The sequence below is a fragment of the Rhinatrema bivittatum genome, unplaced genomic scaffold (assembly GCF_901001135.1).
Source record: "Rhinatrema bivittatum unplaced genomic scaffold, aRhiBiv1.1, whole genome shotgun sequence".
Taxonomy (NCBI): Eukaryota; Metazoa; Chordata; class Amphibia; order Gymnophiona; family Rhinatrematidae; genus Rhinatrema; species Rhinatrema bivittatum.
The window spans coordinates 73,090-89,689 of record NW_021820858.1 but is presented as its reverse complement, the minus strand read 5'-3'; the positions used below and the strand labels follow the sequence as shown (position 1 = coordinate 89,689).

At 46.7% G+C, this 16,600-nt stretch overlaps 1 protein-coding gene across 1 annotated transcript in view; it reads left to right on the top strand.

The window, feature by feature from the left end:
- LOC115082229 (integumentary mucin B.1-like) overlaps nucleotides 1-16,600 on the top strand; it is a gene marked incomplete at its 3' end in the record, with an annotated part of 116,868 nt that overhangs the window by 63,205 nt on the left and 37,063 nt on the right. Inside the window, 2 exon segments of the mRNA XM_029586485.1 lie at nucleotides 9,491-9,526; nucleotides 15,149-15,184.

Genomic DNA, 16,600 nt, shown 5'->3' with positions numbered 1-16,600 from the left:
TCGGCTAGGGTCCGCGTTCCCTGCTGCAGCTGGAGTAACTCTGAGGTCGCCGAGGTCTGGCGTGAAGGCTCGTCAAAAGCCGATTTGAAATCCTCCACGAACCTGTTCAAGTCACTCAGGGCAGGGTCATTCTTCTCCCACATAGGGGATTTCCAATTCAGTGCCCGACCGTCTAGCAGCGAAAAGATGTAGGCCACCTTGACGGCATCTGATGGGAACTGATTGGGCAACAAAGCGAATCGTACAAAGCATTGGTTCAAGAACCCGCGACAAGCCTTGGAATCCCCGGCGAAACGTGATGGAGCCGGAAGCTGAGTGGGAGCGTGAATTGTTACCATCGGTGCGGGTGCAGGAGCTGGTGCGAGAGGTTCGGCATCCATGCGAGGAGCCAACCGTTCCACGGTGGCAGCCAGTGAATCCAATACCTGCTGTTGCTGCACCAGGTGCTGAGCAAGTCCGGGGATGGCCTGCAGGCCGGTGAGGTCTGCCGGATCCATGGCCTTGCAAACTGTTGGACTCCGGAGGTGGATCCTTGGGCCGGACGCCTGGGAGGCGGACGGGAGGCAGACTGATGAGCCAACGATGAGACTTCACCTGGAAACTCGAGACTCCCCCAGAGGAGCTGTTGGAGCCCGAGTCGCTAGGACTTAGGTGACTTCACCCTGGAAGCCCGAGGGCCCCCAGGAGGAGCCCGTAGGGACCCGGACCGCTGGGACTTAGCTGAGCGGCGACAGCAGGGAACCAGGAACGGACCGGAGTCGGAGGGGACAGCAAGAGGCGGAGTCGAGAAGACGGACCAGGATCAAGGCAGGCGGCTGAAGACAGAATCGATGAGACGAACCAGGGTCAAGGCAGGCGGCTGAAGACAGAATTGATGAGATGAACCAGGGTCAAGGCAGGCGGCTGAAGACAGAATCGATGAGACGAACCAGGATCAAGGCAGGCTGGCACACAGGAACAAGGAGACAGGAACAAACAAGCAGGAACAGGCACAAGCAGACAAATATGTGCAATGATGTGCCTCTGCACCTGTTTAAAGTAATGATTATTTTTATTTTTTTAAAATTTCATTTGATTTTCTTTTTGCATTTTCATTTTGGATTTGTTTTCTCTTCTTTTGGTTTAGTTTTCTTTAATTGAAATGAAAAATCAAAAACAATATAAACATTTGATCAGTCCAGACGGTGGGTTATGTCCCACATCCAGCAGATGGAGTCAGAACAAACTTCGCGGGACTCACCATATAGGCCAGTACTCCCTCTGCAGGAGCTCAGTATTCTTCTGACTCCGGCAGATGCGAGTAGGGGAACCGGTTGTTCCCCCAGAGTAGCAGGGTTTTTAGTACTTCTGCTTCTTTTCTGTTTTCCTCTTGGGAGCGTCTTGAATCAAGTTTTAAAGTTTGACAAAAAAAAAAAAAAAATTGACAATTTTTGGGGAGGCGTGGTTTGTTGCTTTCTGCTAGGCTGTTTGCCTCCTCTAGTTTTCTCTCTCCTTTTCGCTTCCTACCTATCCGGGGGGTAAGTTGTTTGTTTGTTTTCTTATTTCCCTCGTGTCTAGGTTGACTTGTGAGCGGGTGCCTCGTGGAAGCCGGTGGTGCCATCCTCTCCACCTCAGCTTCCTCCGCCCCACGGCCCCTGGACGTGCATTCCCCGGCGTCGCTGCTGCAGGGAGGGTCGTTTCCCCTGTGCCTTCGGGGCGGTTTTCGAGCGGGCAGCGCCGGCCCCCGTGGCCTTTCCACTCCTCCCCCGGCGATCCAGATGCCGCGGCCGTCCCGGTGTGCGGCCTGCGGCGAGCCGGGGTCGGGGATTTCTAGAGAGAGGATCTGTGCAAGGTGTCTCCCCAGGGGGGAAGGCACCTCACAGCCCCTCAGCAAGTTCTCCTTCCTTTCGCAGCGGCCCGGGCGGCGCGGGCCGGCCACTTCGCTGCCTTTGGCGGGAAGGGAGGCCATCTTGGATCTCCAGCGCGCTGGGGATTCTTTCTCAGCGCGGCCAGATGAGGATGAGGGGGAGCTTTCTCCACCGAATCTTGATCCAGAGGAGGGACCGACGGACTCGGGATCCACGGAGGTCCCACCCTCGGGGTCCCTCCCGACTATACCGCGATTTTCTCCGAAATTCATCCTGCTTATGCACAGTGCATATTTGCAGGGCCTTGAGGCTCCCGGTAGCTTCAACATGGGCCCCCCTCCTGCCAAGACTCCACGGATTCCGTCTGCTCCGCAGGGCCACCCCGACCTTTCTTTCTTTCCCATTTCTCTTCATGTGCAGGGAAATTTGGGATTACAGCACGATTAAAATTCAGGTGCACTAAATCCATGGCACAACTTTGTGTGTATTCTGCCCTTCACCAGTTCCCCCTAATCCTGAAACCCTTTCTCCCCTGCCCAGCATCAGTTTTCATGACCCCAAAACCACTCTTTCCCCTCCCCCCTTCCCAGCACTAGGCCCTTCTGCCCTGTACATCTCTTTCCTCCATTCGCAGCATCAATTCCCCCTACTCCTAAACCCACCTCTATCTCTTCACTCTGCCAAGCAACAAGCAACTAACCCTGCCCCCTGACCCATTCTTTCCACCCTCCCCTGTCCCCATCACAGACCTGTTCCCCCTGCCTCCAAACAATGCTCAGCAGAAGCAGTAGCAGCAGCAGCAGATCCCACTGCCCTGCCCCTCTTCCTGGGCCGGGCGGAGAAGCCACTATTCTCTCCCTTCCAGAATCAGGCCCTTCTTCTCCTACCTCCTCTTGTCAGCAGTGTCCTGGGTTCCCACTGTCAACATGGCATGTACTTGTACATGAGATTCATTACAGACATTCCTTGGGCAGCATTAGGTCAGAGGAAGAAACTATGCAGGTACTTTTGGATATTCAAAACTCCATATGTTATTCTGCCTTACGAAAGTACCAGACAAAAAGCAAGAGAAAATTTGTGAGGGCATTTTTAGAGGGTGATAATCAAAGCAAAAATACCTGCACAATTTCACATTGATTATTGCCAGGGTTTATTGCTAGATTATTTGCTGCCCTGTGTGAGCAATTACTGTGCTGCACCCACCTCCCGCCCAGTTCATTCATTCTCTGTCCTGGGCTCACCAAAAAAAATGCCCTTATCCTTTCATTGATACAAACCTAAAAAACTGATACCATCCCCCCCTTCCCCATATGGTATCAGACCTATTGTGATGTCTGTTGGGTGTGGGCTTGACCCTTTGAAAGCTGGAATACACTAATACACTTTCTATTTGGAAAATGCCTCACCTCAGTCACACATGCAAAGCATAAACCAATCCTCACCAAATACAGAATAGAGCAACCGTAAAGTAGAAATACAAACACGCAGAGAAAAAGTGAAGTGGAAACCGCAAGAAGCCAGACTCTGTATGCAGTGCAACAATGAAAAACAGAACTATCACCATTCTTCAAACATCAAACAATAAAATCAAGAAATACAATAAATACATGATTGTGATACTAAAAATATACTAATAATATTTCAAAAAAAGCTGAATAAAAGATCAAATAATTAAAAAACTCATATTCAAGATTTTTTAAATGTCCCAAACATCATAAAATATTTCAAAACAGCAGACACATTAGATAACAACTGAAAAATAAAACTAAAAAGGATTTTAAAAATTCACGCTCTGATTTCCAGTCACCCTGAGATTGTCATGGATTAGTGGAAGAGGGATGCGTAAACTTTCTCCTCTCTTTCTTATATACATACACACAAATTCATACACACATATTTTCCCTCTCAGACAAACTCACAGGTCTCTCCATCTTTTCTTTGTTTGGGATCTACCAGCAGCATCAGCACCCTCGTCTACATTTCAGCTGCTGCCAGGTTGGAATTCACCTGCAGCACCCATTCCCTGTACATATGCGGTTCAGTCCAGACAGTGGGTTAACCTCCTGTCCAGCAGATGGAGCCAGAGAAAAACTGAAAGGGCATCCCATTTAAGGAATGTGCTCACCCTGCACCCCTCAATATTTCTCTGGTTCCAGCAGATGTGGTCAGATGAACTTGCGGTTCCCTCTCTTTAGTGAATCTTCTATTTCTTCTCTTCAAAGAATTCTTTTCTTCAACATTTCCTGGGCCAAGCAAGTATTTTCTATTAAAAAAAAAAAAAGTTGAACAGTATATCTTTTCTCACAGGAGGCAGTTTTTGTCTCCTAGCTCTTGTGGAGCCCTAGGGGGGATTTTCCCCTTGATTACTTCAGCCTAGGGCTCCTTTTTCCCGGTGGCCTTCCCTGCCTAGGGGTGATACTGGTGGTCCAGTCACTCCCCCTCCTTTTCCTGTGGTGACCCCTGAGATGTGCATGCCTCGGTCCTATTGCAGAGAAGTCTGGCATTCCTCTGCTGCGTCAGGGCTCAATAAAGCCTGTTAAGTAATTCTTGGGAAAAAAAAAAAAAAAAGCAAAATGACTGATTCAGTTCAGGTTTAATTTTGAGGTGGAAAAGGCTATTCGTTATGGCACTTTGCCGACCAGCAGGGAAAGAAGCAGCTCACATTCTTCGCTGGCTCTCACGCTTCTGTACAGGCAACACCAGCTGTTTTTTTCTCACGATCCTGATGCCGAGATCAATGCTTTGCCTGGCCTGCGGGGAGCCTGCTTTGTGGCTCTCCCGCGACGGCCTTTGCTCAGTCTGCTTGCCCGGAGGGGAGGGACTCTCTGTGGCACCTTTTAAATCGATGACCCGAGGTCGGGTTGGCAAGCGGGTGTCCGAGCTATCCTCTTCAAAAAAATCCGTGGGAACGTTGGCCATTTTGTGCACAGACCTCACTGCAGACTTAGAGCCTCAGGGTGGAGGGCAGCCGGATTTTACCCATTCTCTGCCTAATTTAAATCCTATGGCCTCTCCTGCTCCTGAACACCCCCCCCCCCAAGGGGCCCCTCCCCCCCCCCTTGCATGGCAGAGCACTCCCCGGGTTTTCCTCAGAGTTTGTGCTCCTGTTGCACAGATCCTTTTTGGCCAGCTTGGAGGAACTGGGGGATCCCTCCTCGGCCCCCCTGCAACAAAAATCCCTCGTTTGATTGGCGGTGATCCAGACTCACAGGGTGTGACCAGGGTTAGGACTGTGCCTGTGGTCCGGACCCACTTGAAACTCCTCAGCCCGCTCCACTGCCAGATCAGGATGACGACCCGGATCTGTCGCTAAGTAATCCGCCTGTGGAGGGAGATGATCACGGGTCCTAAGATTGTTTAACCGGGAAGAACTTGATCCACTCATTTCTTTTGTTCTGGATGAAATTGGGATTGAGGTTCCCTCAGAGAACCCTGCCAGTACTTCTACTTCTCGGACCGTGGACCCGGTCTTAGCTGGCCTTTGAGCTCCTCCTCATACTTTTCTTTTTCACCCTATGCTCATGCAGCTCCTGCTCCAGGAATGGGAATCCCCCAAGTCTGGCCTCCATGTGGGCAGGGCAATGGATAAACTATATCCCCTGCTGGATCAGGCCCTAGATATGTTAAAGGTCCCCAAGGTTGACACTTCGGTGTCCACTGTCACCAAGCGCACCACTATCCCGATGGTGGGGGTGAGGGCCTTAAAGGATCTTCAAGATTGCAAGTTGGAACTTCATCTCAAAAGGATCTTTGAGGTGTTGGCCTTAGGAGTCCGGGCGACGGTCTTTAGCAGTCTCATGCACCGGGCAAGCCTCAGGTAGGTTCAATAATTGCTCGGCACCCAGGACTTCCCAGCTGCTGAGGCCGAACAAGCAGAGCAACTTGAAGGCACGAGTGCGTATGGAGCTGATGCCCTTTATGATCTCCTCCAAGTGCAGGCCAGGGCTATGGTCTCCGCGGTTTCCGCCAGGCATCTCTTTTGGCTGCGTAACTGGGTGGCGGACTCCTCCTCTAAGTCACAATTGGGCACTCTTCTTTTTAAGGGCAAGTTGCTTTTTGGAGAGGACCTGGAACAGCTTATTAAGTCCTTGGGGGACAACAAGGTTCATAAGCTGCCTGAGGATAGTCCTAAACAGTCAAAATCCTTTTTTCCTTTGTGCTCCCGTTTCAGGGGTCAGTGTAGCTACAATAAACCCTGAGGGTCTTTTCAGCGGAATTCCTCCACCAGGTCGCAGGCATGGTCTCATTACTTTCAGGGGCATTGACCTTTCAGAGATGGCAACCCTCCCAGATCCGCCACAAAGTCCTCGCAATGAGTCGCGCCCAGCCCCTTCTCTGTTCGCGCCTTAGGTGGACATCTGTCCCTTTTTCTCGAGGAATGGGCCAAAATTACTACGGATCAGTGGGTCCTCAATGTGATCAAAAAAGGTTATGCATTAGAATTTGCTCGGGAGCTTCCCGACCGACACCTGATCTCGCAATGCGGCAGTCAAAAGCGACCAGCGGTGTGTCAGACTCTCGACAAGCTCCTGGAGATCGGAGCTCCCTGATCCCAGAAAAGAACAGGGATCCGGCCAGTATTCCATCTACTTCATCGTTCCCAAAAAGGACTGCACCTTCTGTCCAATCCTGGACCTCAAGAGAGTCAACCGGGCCCTCAGGGTTTCTCATTTTCGAATGAAGACCCTGAGGGTGGTCATAGCGGCGGTTCGCTCCGGAGAGTTTCTGGCATCCCTCGACCTCATGGAGGTTTATCTACACATTCCAATTTGCAAGGAACACCAGAAGTTTCTTTGCTTCCACATTCTGGGCAGGCACTTCCAGTTTCAGGCTCTCCCGTTCGGTCTCGCCACCGCTCCTCGTACATTCACCAAGGTGATGGTGGTGGTCGCAGCCTTCCTTCAGCGGGAGGGAATATTAGTCCATCCCTACCTAGACGACTGGCTCATCCGGGCGAAGTCAAAGCAGCTCTGTGTGGCAGCAGTCTGTCATGTAGTGTCAGTCCTCACATCCCTCGTGTGAATTCTTAATTACTCCAAGAGCAACCTTGGCCCTCCCAGGTCCTGGAATTCCTGGGAACTCGTTTCAACACTTGGGTGTCCAAGGTTTTCTTATCCGAGGTCCGGGCACTCAAGCTCATGAAACAGATCCAGCATCTAATCTCTTTCTTATTGCCCACGGCCTGGCACTACCTTCAAGTACTGGACTCTATGGCTTCCACTAATACCAATCATCGTCACTTGGTAAGGGCAAAGGCCATCGGCACCATTTTTATTAGTGGCAGCCGATGGCCCGAGAGCGGGAGATCGCTCCCGGGACCCCCACTGGCCACCAGGTACCTGTAAAAAGTTTTTTGGGGGGTTGGGAGGGTGGGGAAAGCTAAGGGATTAGTTTTAAAGGGTCGGGTGGGTTTTTTGTTTATCGGCTCGGGCGCAGCCGATAAACAAAACCGCGACCGGGCCGGACGAAAAAAAAAAACACGATGTGAATCGGAACCGGAATCAGAACCGATTCCGGTTCCGATTCACATCTCTAGTGGAGAATGCTTTTTCCTGACAGAACTATTATATAAGAAGGACCTTAAGACACTGGACATTTATGTCTTTTAGACAAGAGCTGTTTTTTTGCACTGTTTCTAGTTTTTGCATTGTGTTATTCTTTTTGGATCAGTTACTTGCTTGACCTTCATCGGGTTCATTTCCCAGTTTGGTTATCTGCTTTGTTAATGTTTATACTGAAGGGCGCAGGGTGAACACACTCCTTATATGGGATGCCCTTTCAGTTTTTCTCTGGCTCCATCTGCTGGACAGGAGGCTTAACCCACTGCCTGGACTGATCCGTGGTATTACAGGAACGAAAATTAGCAGGTAAGAACCAATATTCTTTCTCTCTCTCTCACACACATTCACACACTCATACACACACACACACACACACACAAACACACACACACACACATACAAAATCCAGGCAGCTCCCATTCTCACACAAGTCAGGCAGCCTCCCATTCTCTCTCTCCCCCCCCCCCCCCAAGACAAGCTCCCAGTAACATCCACCCAAATCCCAGGCAGACTCCCATTCTCCCACACACACACTCCACACTCCCTGCCCATCCCAGGAAGGTTCCCATGCCTACATGTACATGTGCGTGCACACACCTACACATGCACACTCCATCCATTCCAGTCAGGCTCCCATTCACATACACACCCATCCTAGGCAGGCTCCCATTCACACATGCATACACATATGCAAACAGTCAGGCTCCCATTCATACCCCCATCCATCCCAGGTAGTCTCCCATTCACACACCCACTCATCCCAGGCAGCCACCCATTCATATACCCACTCATCCTAGGCAGCCTGCCATTCACACACACACACACACACACACACACATCCCTATCACAGGCAACCTCCCATTCACACACATCTAATCATGGGCAGCCTCCCATTCACTCACACACACATGCATACCAGGCAGTCAGGGTCCATGGGTCATTTCTCTTCCGCTGCTGTTGCTGCCCTTCTTCGTTGGGGAAAGCAGTCATTCAGCAGCTCCTCTTCATGTTGTGGCCCTGAGGTAATTCAGCACTCATAGTGCTAGCAATTCCTGTATTCTCATCTCATGCATCAAGAGATGAGAATACAGGAAGTGCTAGCACTGTGAGTATTGGATACCGTGGGGACAGCACAAGAGGAGGAGTTGTTGTACGGTCTTCCTCTTCTGCTCTGGACTCCTGCTTTTCACTGCCGGTGGGATCAAGTCTACCAGAAGTACCATGAGTCTCCTGCTTCTTCTGCCACCAGTGGAATCGGGTCCACCAGCAGCACCACAGTCCTCCTGCTTCTTCTACTGCCAGTAGGATTGGGTCCACTGGCGTCACCACAGGCCTCTCCCTTCTCCTGACATTGCCCACTGGTTGTGTCACCTGTGCAATTGCACAGTTTACACACCCGGTGGCACCGGGCCTGATTATTACAACAAACTATGCATGTAAAAATCACTTGTGGGGATTTCCAGACTGCAGGTAGTTTGATTATGTGCCCTTTGGGGTAAATATTCAGACCACTCATGGATCTGGTAAACCCCATAGATATTTCTACCCTTGGTGTTTGCTATAATAATTAAAGCAAAGCTGTCTGGTTACATTTATGTTGACTATTGCTCCCCTCAAACATACAGGCACCATTTCTGCCTGCTTTTTATATGTTTTGTTTTGTTTTTATGGCAAAATAATGCAGAGAATTTTGAATATCCAAAACTATGCTCGTAAATTCAACTCCGGACCTAACTCTGCCCAGGAATGCCTACAGGAATCTGTTAGTAAAAGTATACATATTGTTGACATACACAAGAATGCATTTTTACACATGGAGAGGAAGGGCAATATTCAAATGGCCCCAGAGTTATAACCATGGAAATGGCTTTCATTACCATCCTCCAAGTATTTCATTTGATATCTATCATACAGTACAATCACAGTTTAGCGGTTAATAAAATACTTCTATATTTAACTGAACATCAGGATTTGCTACAATAATAACAATTTTCAAACACAAATCGGTATTATTTTTAATCTGTTTAAAAGCCAATATAGAGATTATATGTAATGCAATCTACAATTTTCTGTATCTAACAGAGAAACCACAGACAAGAGAAGTACTGACTCCTCTGGGTAAGACTTCCTGCCATTTTGATATTTTAATAATATTTTCTGGACTTCCTTGATCACTGAACAATAAAGCACTACACGACCATAAGAAGCTTCCAGGCTGCTAGAGGTGCAGCAGTGACCGTTGTCCCTATCAGCAGAAGATGAGGATTTTTTGGCAGCACCCAGGCAGCCCAAGACTACAGTTCTGACTTCAGCTTCGGCCTCTTATGGTGCTCTAGAGGCAATGATAGAGGCAAAGGGAGATAGGAAAGAGAGAAAGAGGGGAAGGCCAGGGGGAGGGAAGAAAGAAAGGAGCAAAGCAACCCAGGAACAGAAAGAGAGATGAAAAGGAAGGACAATTACAGTGGCAGAACCTCTTGGAAACAAAATGTTCCAATACTAGTATTTGTGCAATTTATTTATTTATTTATTATTTATTTTGGATTTTTATATACCGACATTCTCAATACAAGTATCGAATCAGGTCGGTTTACATATAACAAAACTTTCGCACAAATGGCGTTACATGGAACAGCGTTTCTTAACATATAACGTATAACATATAGCATTTAGCATATAACCTATAACATATAGATATTAATAATAGATTAAATTAAATATTACATAGATAATAATAATAGTAACTCGTCAACAGGTCGTAGGTAATTTAGTTGTAAATACTTCAAAAGTCTATGCAGTAATGAGCGTTAACGTAATGCAAGTGTTTATATGCATTATTGCCCCTTAGTGCACTAATCCACATTACCACTAATGTGGGCTAACACCAAAATATTTCAGTGAGTTAATGAGATGCAAAATATGCTACTCAGTTAATTTTAAATTTTCACAATTTACGTTAAAACTGTTAATGCAAAAATCTAATTATTATTTTTATTTTAACAGTGTCATTGCAGACACATTACAAAATGCAAAAACCTAACTTTTATTGCATCATCCATTAACTGCACTGTTAATGTGCATTCTAATATCAGACATCAATTTGATGATTTTAATGCACTTTAGCAACTGATGTCATATTTCCCATGAAATCATTACTGCCGGAAACAAACTGCCTAGGGGAGCTGAGCTTGTACATCTCTTTGCACCTTTAAATAATTTTTCTTCCATTTTTGGCCTGGTTCTTCATCCCCAAGGCAAGAGCTGAGGATTGTACTCCATATCAGCAGGAGATGAGGACTTTTTGGCAGCAGCCAGGCAGCCCAAGACTACAGCTCTGACTTAAGCTTGGGCCTCTTATGGTACACAGAGGCAATGATAAGATGCTAAGGAGCTAGGAAAGAGAGTGAGAGGGGACGGCAAGAGGGAACGAAGGAAGGGGTAAAGGAATGCAGGAACAGTAAGAGAGACAAAAGGGAAAGACAATTACAGTGACAGAACATCTGTTAAGACCAGCTGGTCCGAACTCTGGGACCACCATCCAGGGAGTACTATGAGATTTCAGGATAAGATTTGGGCCAATCTTCCACTAAGACAGCCCCCTTCCCTGCTGGTTGAGCTTTGGGGATCTGGGAGCCTGTAGGGATTTGCTGTGGCACCAGTACATGTTGGTACGTGCTAGATAAGGGCAGGAGCTGGTACTGAGTGTAGTTAAGGACTAGATAAGGCAGGCTGGACAGCAGAGCAGAACAAGGCTGGACTGGAGTGCTGGGCTGGAAAAGGCAAGGCCAGACTGGCTTGCAGGGCTGGAACAGGCAAGGACTGGAACTGAGGCTTGAGTACAAGCAAGGACTGGAATTTGAACTTAGTGTTGTCAAGGACTGGTCGGAAACAAGACAGGAGACGGCAAGTAAAGGAACAATGAACATAAAGACCTGAAGGCAGCGATACAGGAAGCCTGTTGGGGCTAGGCAACTTAAGGCCCTTGGGGTCAAGGCAAGGAGGGGGCCTAGATAGGCCACAAAGCAAGGCAAGGCCTAGATAGGCCAGAAGTTAGGGGATGGCCTAGGTTGGTCACAAGGCACAGCAAGGAACAAGAAGGCCTTTAGACCACAAAGCAAAGCAGGACAAGGCAACATTCAGAATGCCCAGAAGCCACAAGGCATCAGGGTCTAGGGCATGGAACCAAGACAGAGTTGATGCAAAGGCATTGAAGCAGGGAATGGACAGGGTTATGTAAGGCTGAGGCTTGGATGTGGTGCAGGCAGGGAGGAGGAATTTGGCAAAGCTAGAGGACAGGCATTCTGAGGACTCCCAATGGTGAGGAGGCTGCACCACAGGCTCTGTAATGAGGATCTGACGTGAATAGCTTGGAACAGAGGTCCGAGGAGACATCTACTGGGGGGAGGCGCATTGGTCAGAGTAAGATGAGGCTGTGTAACAACTGAAATCATAATGACCTCTTGGAAAATAAATGTTGCAAAACTTGCATTTGGTGCAAATTAGTTATAAATACTCAGGAGTCTATTCAGGAATGTGTGTTAAAGTAATGCAAGTGTTTATAGGCATTAACTCCCTTTAGTGCACTAGTCCACATTACCATTAATGTGGACTAACATTAAAATATTAAATGAGTTAATTACATGCAAAATATGCTAATCTGTTAATTTTAAATTACCACAGTTTACTTTAAAACAGTTATTAATCCAAAAATCTAATCATCTACTAGATAAATGAAGCTTGACCGACGTGCCGCAAATGCGCAGTAGAGAGCAACTCTACCACGCATGCGCGGGCAGCACATCGGTCAGAGCTTGCCTGTAACAAAAATGGCATGGCGAGGAACAGTAGCAGTAGCGGTGGCGGCGTGAGGGAGCGAGGGACCTCTGGCGCGGCGAGGAGCAGTAGCAGTAGCGGCGGCACGCACAAGGGAGGGAGGGACGGACCTCTGGCGTGGCGAGGCGCAGGAGCAGTAGCAGTAGCGGCGGCATGCGCAAGGTAGGGAGGGAGGGAGGGATGGGCCTCTGGCACGGCGAGGAGCAGTAGCAGTAGTGGCGGTAGCACGCGCGAGGGAGGGACCTCTGGCGCGGCGAGGAGCAGTAGTGGTGGCGGCTCGCGCGAGAGAGGGAGGGACCTCCCCCGGAGATCTTCCATCTGCACCATCCGAAGAGGTTGTGAATGAGCTGAGAGGGGAGGGGAGGGGATTGAGAGAGGGGGAGGGGGGAGGTGGGAGGGAGACTAGAGGGTGAGGGAGAATGAGGGAGGAGGGGAGAATGAGGGAAGGGAAGGGAGAATGAGGGGGGGGGAGGGAAGAATGAGGGGTAAAGAAATGGACCAAAAAAAATGTTAATTTAGCTCGTTGTTACGGGCTTAACGGCTAGTCTTTTTATATTAAGAACAGTATCAATGCAGACACATGACAAATTGCAAAGTGCATGGTGCATTATCTGCACTGTTAATCTACGTTCTAAAATCAGACATTAATGTGATGATTTTAATGCGCCTTACTGCCTGATGTCATATTTCCTGTGAAATCATTACTGCAGGAAAAATAGTGCCTAAAGGAGCTGAGTATGATCATCCCTTTTCACCTTCACAATCCATCTCTTAGCCTCTAGACTTAGCACTGGTTAGTACAAGGAGGCCAGGATTTTCCCACACTAACAGTCTAGCTGTGCCTGCCATAAGCATTGCTACAAGAATAGTACATACTACCTTGGGGATTTTAACGTGGCCCTAATTTGCATGTGGAAGTATTTTACATACTGTGGTAAACCTGTATTTTCTGTGGGTGGTACATTTACAAGGTTATCCCAGGTAATCTTCCAAATTTACTGCAGCTTAGTACACCAGACCCTTATTGATTTGAGGACAGAGGTAACAGTTAAAGAAAAAAAGCATGTAATTCTAATAATTTTACAGAGAATTTTAAAAGCAATATGTGCCCCAAAACCAGGAGATGGACGCGCATGCATTGCTTATTTACGGCCAGCCAATTATATAAATTGGCCACATATGTGCGCAAATATTGATGCACGCATATGTCGCATAGGAAAAATAGGGAGGGTGTTCAGAGACAGGGTGAAGAGATAGGCACATATGTATGTATGCACTTGGGCAAGCATTCAGGTTCATTTCAGCACAACTTTACTTATGTTATAGCTGAGATGTAATTCAGTATAAAAAGATTTCTAGGCACATACAGGGCCGACGCGTCCATTAGGCGAACTTCGGCGGTCGCCTAGGGCGCCGAGCCGTAGGGGACACTGAAGAGCAGCCACGTGGTGCCACAAACACACAATTGGTGCCAAAACAGGGGGGGAGCGGCAGCGCAAGGGTTGCCTAGGGCGCCCAATACCCTTGCACAGGCCCTGGGCACATATAAACTGATTGAGAGGCCTGTGTTACCTGGGGAGGGGTTGTAGGCTCAAGAACCAGCTATAGACTGGGCAAACTGGTGGATGAACTGGTAAAACTGGTCATGTCCTGGACATGCACATGTTATAAAATTCTATTACTTGAACATCTCAAATCAGACATTTTCCTGCTCTGCATATACATGCTTAAATTAGGGGCACACTTACATGCACCTGGCCTTATTTTTTTTTTTTTTATTTGCAATTAAACAAATTACAAGAATCTCTCTTTCTAAGGTAACAATGAGGTTTACAGAAATAATAATAGCACATATTTAACTTTTATTATACAACCAAAATTTACCTTCCCCCCAAAATTATAGGTAACGTGGGGAGAGATATAACGAAAATGTAGCAGATTTTTCTATAAAGAAAAAATACTTAAGAAACACTGGACCCCCTGCATTATTTACTATCAGATAATTTATGCTGTTATTCCCAAAACCCCCTTTAGTTGTTCCGGGTCTGTAAAAACATATTTTTCATTCATATAATTCACCAGACATTTGCATGGGTATTTTAAGATGAAACTAATCCCCTTAGATAAATCCTGCCTAAGAGCTATAAATGTTCTCCTACGCAGTTGTGTATTCCTTGCAAGGTCAGGATATAACCAAACTTTTTGCCCGTAGAATGTTGAGAATCTCCATCGAAAGAAAAATCTCATAATAGTATCTCTTTCAGACATGAAAGCAAAGGGTATCACGAGTGCCTCTCTTCTTTTCACTTCCAATTCCTGAGAGCTTTGCAATATTTCAGAAATGTTCAATGGTACTTGATTTATAGGATTCTGTTCTTCCATATTTTCCTGTTTTTTCATTAGTTCTTTTTTAGATCCTATATAATATGCCTTTACTATGGCTGGAATACATGCTGTTGGTATTTTCAATATGTACGTCATATATTCCTTAAAAAGTTCAACCGGGGAAAGATGATCCAACACAGGAAAATTAACAACTCTCAAATTCAGTGCATGAGTTGTATTCTCTAAATTTTCAATTTTTTTCAACATTTCTCCTTCTGTCTGAATTGTTGACATACACAAGAATGCATTTTTACAGATGAAGAGGAAGGGCAATATTCAAATGGCCCAAGAGTTATACCCATGGAAATGGCTTTCATTACCATCCTCCAAGTATTTCATTTGATATCTATCATACAGAACAATCACAATTTAGCGGTTAATAAAATACTTCTATATTTAACTGAACATCAGGATTTGCTACAATAATAACAATTTTCAAACACAAATTGGTATTATTTTTATTCTGTATAAAAGACAATATAAAGATTATATGTAATGCAATCTACAATTTTCTATATCTAACAGAGAAACCACAGCCAACAGAAATACTGACTCCTCTGGGTAAGACTTCCTGCCATTTTGATATTTTAATAATATTTTCTGGACTTCCTTGATCGCTGAACAATAAAGCACTACACGACCATAAGAAGCTTCCAGGCTGCTAGAGGTGCAGAAGTGACCCTTGTCCCTATCAGCAGATGAGGATTTTTTGGCAGCACCCAGGCAGCCCAAGACTACAGTTCTGACTTCAGCTTCGGCCTCTTATGGTGCTCTAGAGGCAATGATAGAGGCAAAGGGAGGTAGGAAAGAGGGGAAGGCTAGGGGGAGGGAAGAAAGAAAGGAGCAAAGGAACCCAGGAACAGAAAGAGAGATGAAAGGGAAGGACAATTTCAATGGGAGAACCTCTTGGAAACAAAATGTTCCAATACTAGTATTTGTGCAATTTAGTTGTAAATAATTCAAGAGTCTATGCAGTAATGAGCGTTAACGTAATGCAAGTGTTTATATGCATTATTGCCCCTTAGTGCACTAATCCACATTACCACTAATGTGGGCTAACACCAAAATATTTCAGTGAGTTATTGAGATGCAAAACATGCTACTCAGTTAATTTTAAATTTCCACAATTTACGTTAAAACCGTTAATGTAAAAATCTAATTATTTTTTTTATTTTAACAGTGTCATTGCAGACACATTACAAAATGCAAAAACCTAACTTTTATTGCATCGTCCATTAACTGCACTGATAATGTGCATTCTAATGTCAGACATCAATGTGATGATGTTAATGCACTTTAGCAACTGATGTCATATTTCCCATGAAATCATTACTGCAAGAAAAAAACTGCCTAGGGGAGCTGAGCTTGTACATCTCTTTGCACCTTTAAATAATTTTTCTTTCATTTTTGTCCTGATTCTTCATCCCCAAGGCAAGAGCTGAGGATTGTACTCCATATCAGCAGGAGATGAGGACTTTTTGGCAGCAGCCAGGCAGCCCAAGACTACAGCTCTGACTTAAGCTTGGGCCTCTTATGGTGCTCTAGAGGCAATGTTAAGATGCTAAGGAGCTAGGAAAGAGAGAAAGAGTGGAAGGCAGAGGGAAGGAAGGAAGGACGGGGCAAACGAACGCAGGAATAGTAAGAGAGACAAAAGGGAAGGACAATTACAGTGACAGAACATCTGCTAAGACCAGCTGGTCCAGATTCTGGGACCGCCATCCAGGGAGTACCATGAGATGGCAGGACAAGATTAGGGCCAATCTTCCGCCTAGACATCCCCCTTCCCTGCATCGGAAAAATGGGGAGGGTGTTCAGAGGCAGTACGAAGAGATAGCCACTAGGGGCCAGATTTTCAAAGGGGTACGTGCATAAGATACATGCGTACCCCCCGAAAACCTGGCCCAAACTCCCCCTGCGTGCGCCGAGCCTATGTCGAGTAGGCTTGGCGGTGCTCGCAAGCTCCTGGATGCGCGTAAG